Source organism: Sardina pilchardus, chromosome 6, assembly GCF_963854185.1.
Source record: "Sardina pilchardus chromosome 6, fSarPil1.1, whole genome shotgun sequence".
Taxonomy (NCBI): Eukaryota; Metazoa; Chordata; class Actinopteri; order Clupeiformes; family Clupeidae; genus Sardina; species Sardina pilchardus.
Window position 1 is genome coordinate 11,953,679 of NC_084999.1, and position 7,405 is coordinate 11,961,083.

Here is a 7,405-nt window from a genome sequence, read left to right on the forward strand (position 1 = left end):
TGGACCTCCACGACAGAAGCATCCAGCAGTTTGACTCCCTCTACTCTGCTCGCTGGGGAAATGCCCTCTTCAGCCGCACCAGTGGCGATCCAGCAGAGTCGGCGTTGGTACAGAAGCTGAAATTCAGCAAGAGGTACTCCGCCGCACATCTGCTGGATTCCAGGAAGAACAGGTTGATGTACTGCATCATCAAGCAGCTCTGGCTCCATCCCAGCTGTGGCGGCAAGGCTCGAGGGTCACCACAGAAACAGCAGATCACCTCGATGTACCAGCGGGTGCAGCAGAGGGTGACTGTGGATGTCGCCGAGCTCAGCAAGCTGGGGATTCCGATCCTGAAAGTGAACACCAAGTGTGTGTCCAAGTTCATCCGCAGACAAGAGGCCTTGTCTGCGAAGAACATCACGGACCAGGGGTTGGATGTCCTCCGTCGCCACCAGAGCATAGCGGGTGATGATGACACCGCCACTCAAACCCCTGCACCAGAGTTGCCAACTGCTGCTGCCTCGTCCTTGTGGTCCCAGGCTCCCACGGCAACTACTGCTGCCTCGTCCTCGTGGTCTCAGGCTCCCACGGCAACTGCTGCTGCCTCGTCCTCGTGGTCCCAGGCTCCCACGGCAACTGCTGCTGCCTCGTCGTCGTTGTCACAGGCGTCCACGTCGTCCTCTCAGCCTCTATCTAGATCAACGATCTACAAAAGAAGAAAAGATGAGCGCGCAGGGTCTGGACCGCCACGCCAGATGAAAGCCTACGCCTGTGCCCTCTGCGGCCAGCTTACACAAGGCCACAGAAAGTACAGGAAGAAGACCTTCTGTGAAGCTTCAAAGTCCTCCCCATCAAAGGACTTTTCTGGTCAGACATTTGAGACATTTGGGGACTTTCAGAAGGCAGTTGACAGTCTTTTGGGTCAGTCACAGGCCTCTGAGTGAAGTGTACATACTGTGTATGTAATACTGTAAATAGTTTTGTATTTTACTTGTACTCTACCATTGAGTGTGTGTGTTGTGTGTCTTGTGTGGGGCCCAGCGGGCAGTCAAGCCCTTTCTGTCTTGTTCTGTCATGTTCTGACTTTAAGTACAGGACCACCTCTTCATCATTCCGCTGAGCCAGGAGGTCAGAGTGTGCGCTGAAGGCTTCCTGCTGGAACTGGACTCGATGTCACCTGAAAAGGGGAGGGAGAGGGAGAGAGAGGTGCACTCGCACACAAATACAGGGACACACGCACTCCTGTAACACGGACCAGGGGTTGGATGTCCTCTGTCTCCACCAGAGCATAGCGGGTGATGATGACACCACCACTCAAACCCCTGCACCAGAGTTGCCAGTGGAGAGGCCCCATACCAGCCGACCTCAGGTGGAGTATGAGGTCACGCTATCTTTGGCTGGAACACGACTGAGGACGAGGAGGAGGAAGCTTCTACCGACAAGCTAGTCGAATCTCTGGAGGACGACGATGTGGGCTACACGTCTGATGGTGAACAGCGATCGAGAGTCAGCTGCAGTCAAAGGCCACACCACCATCCCATTGTCCACCCAAGGCTGGAAGAGCGTCTCCATCGTGGTCGGACCCTGGGCCCTGCAGCAGCCCCGGTTGATGTGGAGGATCTGGGGGACGGGCTGGTTGGCAAGGCGGAATCTCTCCATCACTCCGCAGCACGTGGGCTCCAGCTTCTCAGCAGACTCCTCGCAGGTGAGCAGGAAGGTGACTAGCTGAGAGAGCTCGTTGCTGACGCGGCCGAGCCCTTGCCCTCCCCAGACAGTTTCTTCACCACCTACAACAAAAACAAGCAAACAACAGAAAACAGATTAGCTGGGCATAATGTGTCGTGTCCTCTGAGCACTAGCATGCTGTGTGCGTTGGTTATCAATGAACAATCGACCATCTAAACTCATGAACACACAGAACAAAGGAAACACAACACTAGACAGAGAACTCAAAGTGAAACAAAGTGACTTAAAGCTACATAAAGGAAGAATTACGGAGAAGGGCTGATAACTTACGTTTCAACTGACCTCATAAATTGCATATCTATGCATAAATATACTAAATATGAAAGAACACTAATGGACTAGTTACTCAAAATTACCATTTTAACTTTGACAATTCAACAGGCAAATCAACAGGCAGCACAGTATCCTGCAAGAGAGGTTGAGAGGACAGAGATACGGGCCTTCAGAAGACAGGAGAAGAGGAGAGAGACAAGGTTCGCACACACCCACATTCTTAGAACACACCTTTGTTTTTGTTTGTTAACTACTATTATTTCAGTTGAGGGTGTTACAAGTATGGAGTAACACCGTTTTCTTACCGTAGCGTAATACATTTGAGAAATAAGAATCATTTTTTCATGTGCTGTTGTGATTACTACATTGGAAAACTGGAATAAACCCCTTCCTGTTGATACAGAATTTTGTGGACCCATTTCCTTAAGGCTGCACACGAGTGAAGAAATTGCTTCTGTTCAGAAACATCAGCGTAGCACTCACATTATTAATTGATTGATTGACTGATTGAAGTCAAAAAAGTCCTTGAGGGCTTACATACATTTTCACATTTTATTTAATCTAATACTTATTTAATCTTAAATACTGAACAAAATTATATATGCAACGCTTTTGTTTTTGCCCCCATTTACCATGAGTCTATTATCTGTGTTAGTAAGAACTTTACCTTTTCTGAGATAATCCATCCATCCCTCAGGTGTGGCATATTAAGATGCTGATTAGACAGCATGATTATTGCACAGGTGGCCACAATAAAAGGCCACTCTCAGGAGAGAGAAGAGGTCCAATATGTTAGCGTGATATTAATGTTGATCGAAGTCAAAAGTGTTACGAGGGAATGTAATAGGGGCTCTAAAAATAAACTCCAACCTCTAAGAAGAATTCCCACCATGGTCTTTTGGGGGCTCCATATACATTTTCAGATTTTCTATAATCTAATATTTATATTTATTTAATCTTATATTAATCTTACTGTATTATTTAATTTACTAATTATCAACTAATATAATTCTTGTGTGCATTTCATTTATATTATTTTCCTTTTTGCAGTCATTAAGTTAACCAGGTTTACGTTCCATTACTAGTTGTGCACTATTATAACTGTAGGTGTCAAATCTCGCACAATCTGAATCTCTAGATCACAATGATGGTACATAAAAAGTTGCTATAATGCTTAGGTTTTTCCCCTCATGCTTGTGGAATGGAGCTAATATGTTTAGAGACCAGCATGCTTATCAATAAAACTCTAATGCCATTCCCATCTTAAGCAAGTGAACCCAAAAGGGTTGGCCACTACAGACACACTATTTTTTAACATCAAATCAGGGGAGAGCGCGAACGCAGTCCCCCACTACCAGAAATTATGCAGTCGAGATTCCCACATTTGAGGAATTCGCAGGGGTCAGCACAGCACGGAGTGCAATGGCTGAGCCTCGCCCTGGGTGAACCACCTTCTTGATCATGGTATCTCCCCTGCCAGGTAAGTATGAGTTGCTACTGGCAAGCGAGGGTACTAGACTAGGTGACATACAATTCACATATACGTTATGCTATAGATGTTCTTATAATAAAACACACCAAACAATAACACATTCACGCACAACTTTATACCTGGTGACTGACAATCTAAAATCATGCGGTGCTTGAAATAAGACATAAAACAGACAATGAATGCTATTCTGGCTATACCATGACCCACCAGTAGCCATGACGTAGGGAAGGCTATAGACAAAGCAACCCATGTGATCTGTTGGGACACGGAGTCTTCAATAGCCCAGAAGTAGGTATATAACTTCATTTGTAAAACTAAAAGGCACCAACAGTACACCATCTTGTTCTGCAGCAGTGTGTGTATTCCACCATTCTGTCTAAACTATGATCACTACTGATGGCTGTGTCTAGCTAGCAGTTGCTTAGCCTATTGTTTCTATTCAGCAGCAATCTTAACATGTCAACCTGAGAAAGGGTAGAATGCTTCAATCAACATTGTACACAAAATGAACTTAGGACTTTCATAAAAAATAACTTCAGTTGTTAACTGTACCAAACAGATTGCTTGAGACTGAATCTTAAAACAGACAATAAAATATGTGATGCATGATACACATGGTGATCATGATGGCAGAACATACATCTGTTTGTGCATGCTCTGCCTATTAATAGTATCTGATGTGAGGCTGCATCGTGTATTGATGGGGATCTCAATACAACTCAATGTACTTGCCATTAACTCCCCTGTGTTTGTGTCATGCCAAAATCCCACTTTGTATCCCACATGAAACTTGAAGATGTTGAACATAGCCTACTGCTCGAACATAGCCTACTACGTCCGAGCAATATCTTTAACTGTTTATAAAGTATGAAAAGCAAAATGCTGCAATGCGTTAAATATGGACCAAAGTTAAAAACATGACATTTCTGTCACTACAAACGAAATGATAAGGCCAAATGCATCGTCGGAGTTCTGTTATTATCACAGTGTTTTCATAATACTTCTACACACAGCAGATAGCCTGTTATCAAAACATGCATACATCAAGCAATCAGCAGCTGCGATTCGATATGACAGGCATCGAAGTATTGTTGATTATATGTAGTCAACGGCATGAGGAAAATAAATATTTGTCTCATTGGGAGTCTCATTTCTTTTTTCCAAAAGTTCATAACAACGTAACCGAACGTAACCAGCGCAGCTGTGTACCATGTATAAAGGTCCGGCGAGGGGAAAGAGAGCACGTTTGCTCAAAGGTTCCGTCTACAACGTGAGCAACGATGAGAACATATTACGGTATGCTGAAAGACATTTTACCAACTACTTCAAAGCTTTGCGGGATCTTTGCTTTTGCTACAAAAAACTCCTGTGTAGCCTACAACTCCTTCAACGTTTACATTCCCCAATATTTGAAACATACATGAGGGTTGTACCACTGCATGGTTTAACAGAAACCACAACCATCTATTTAAAAACAGCATCCCGCAACTCTCTCGTTAGTAATATGGTCTGCCATGCGTCAGCTGGTTTTAACTTGACCAAAATCGCAATGTTCATTACTTGAACAATGCAACATTCACTAGCAATATGAAGTCAAAGACGGTTAATACACCTACCAAACAATTATAAGACGAGGCTCAGCACTAACACACATGAGAGAAATGGCGTAATCCAAAATGTGAGCCATTTGAAAATGTCAAACATTCATCAATTTGTATTTCACATGTAAAGGGGAGTGCACCGTTCCTGGAGGTACTGCAATACCAGGTCGATGCGTGGAGTGGACGGAGCAAGCCCCTATTCCATCTCCCAGTTCCAAAAATCAATTTAATATATGGTCCCCGGGTAGGGGACGTATCAGATATTAAACTGATAAGAACAGATACTACACTTGATCTTAGCCAAAAGGCCGAGAAGCGATACCGATTTCAACCACTAATGAGGGACTGGATTCTCTGTCCCAATTTTCACGATTGCGGCGTTCATAGTAACTGGTACATTTTTTACCGAGACGCCAGAATATTTGCGCATTCCCCTGTCATTACCCACTTAACGTTTTAAAATAATTTAATCGCTTTATATTTCGGACTTTAGAACAACTGTTTTGAATAATGGCTTAGGCGAGGCAATCACAACCAATCAGAAACGAGTTCACGGAATTAAAAATGTACAAATAATATGAATACGACTTAAGGGAAATTGTACCGATAGATTCTATGAATTAAAGCTCCTGCAACACTAATCACATCATAGGCGGTTGCAGGAAAAGACTGTGGTTCCAAGATTTACGTTTAATCGACGTATAATGATGGGGATCCCGCCACCTAGTGGATAAATGTGATATGTAAATGTAAATACAGCACTGGTCATACAGCACTTCCATCTGCAAGAACTAAAAATGCTGAACATAGACCAACATGATAATTAAATCCCCTAACTCACTAGCTTCATAAAGTAACCACTGAACAAGCATGATATACATGGATATTCGCGTTGATACAAGCATTATGAGGAAGTCATTTGTACCCAGGGCCATACAACTCTACAATTCCTCACTGAGGGGAAAAGGAGAGTTGGACTTCTATGCATAGTATATCTGCACCTCCTTATCTCACCCTACCTCACCCTCCTATACACCTTACATGGCCTTACATGGAATTTCTGCACAACACTGTGTACTGTTGACACTGTTTACTTTACTGGCTACATTAGCCCACATGCACAACCCAAATACCTTCATCCTATCAAACTTATCCTTGCACTGCTGCTACAACTCTTCTACCTTCTCTTATTTTGTCCATATATTTGACCAATGACTGATGCCTCTACCCATATCTAACTCATAGCTGCCAACACTCCCGTTTTCCATGGGACTCTCCGGTATTTTAAGGTCATCTCCCGCCACCCTCCCGTTTTGTTGTTTCTCCCGGAAAACTCCCTTAATTCGCTACTTGCACTAAAGACTCTAATACGCTAATTTCGGCGGAGCCAGGTGTGTTTGAACCTGCCGCTATTGCTAATGTAATTAGTATCTACACGCGGACCTGGTTGGGTGTTGCACCTAGTGAGTCAGCTACACAAGTAGCGAATTTGCTTGGCTATCAAACTTCAGCCCGTGCAGCCGATGTCTCGCAAGCAAGCGGGCCAGTTGGATAGTCCAGTACTAGCTGTTGTGATATTGTTGGGAATTGAATTGATTAGTACATCACATAACATGTTATTGAGTTTTGGTAACTTGTGTCCTCGGAACAAAATCTGACAGCAGCTTTGGAGTTTTGGAAGTAGGCTGCAGACAGTAGTTGGATACATAACTGGCAAAGAATGCATCGGTTTATGGTAAGGTAAAAACAACGACCGAAATGCAGCGTGGAAACCATTGTATGACACATGTTAAATATCCAAAAACTGATGCCCGATACATGCAGCATATATATAGTTATCCCTCTTACCTGCTTACAAATGCACCACGTTTTATTTTGTCTCACCATACTTGGTCATGTGACTACTCGTGTAACTGTATTTTAGTAGGGAGAACATGGAGGTGTTTGGTCGCTTCTAACTTCATCTCTGCTTGGATCCTAATGAATGCATTGGGCTAGCTAAGTGCTATCAAAGTTGCGCTGCGCGCCAGAGCCAGTGAGTGCACGCATTGAAACGTGAGAGGTATGTATCAACTCGTCTTAGTTAAGGGAATAACGTAGTTTAATATGAAAAAACGGTGTTACTTACAGTGTTCCTTTAAGTTGACTTTAGGAACAACCACTGAAGTTTGTATTGGGCATTGCACAAAGCTGAAACTCACCTGTATTTTACAGACACCTCGACAGGACGTGGTCCCTCCTGCTACACCTGTCACCTCCGGCTCATCAGGGTCCATAGGCGATGGCTCTTGGGATGGATGCTCTGCTGGTT

The 7,405-nt window shown here is 43.9% G+C and overlaps 2 non-coding genes across 2 annotated transcripts; both read right to left on the reverse strand.

Moving 5' to 3' along the window:
- Positions 1-3,324: 3,324 nt before the first annotated feature.
- LOC134083496 (U1 spliceosomal RNA) lies at positions 3,325-3,489 on the reverse strand. The gene has a single exon (XR_009939740.1). It is a non-coding gene; the product is annotated as a U1 spliceosomal RNA (small nuclear RNA).
- Positions 3,490-5,223: 1,734 nt separating this feature from the next.
- Positions 5,224-5,414, reverse strand: LOC134083491 (U2 spliceosomal RNA). The gene has a single exon (XR_009939735.1). It is a non-coding gene; the product is annotated as a U2 spliceosomal RNA (small nuclear RNA).
- Positions 5,415-7,405: the final 1,991 nt, after the last annotated feature.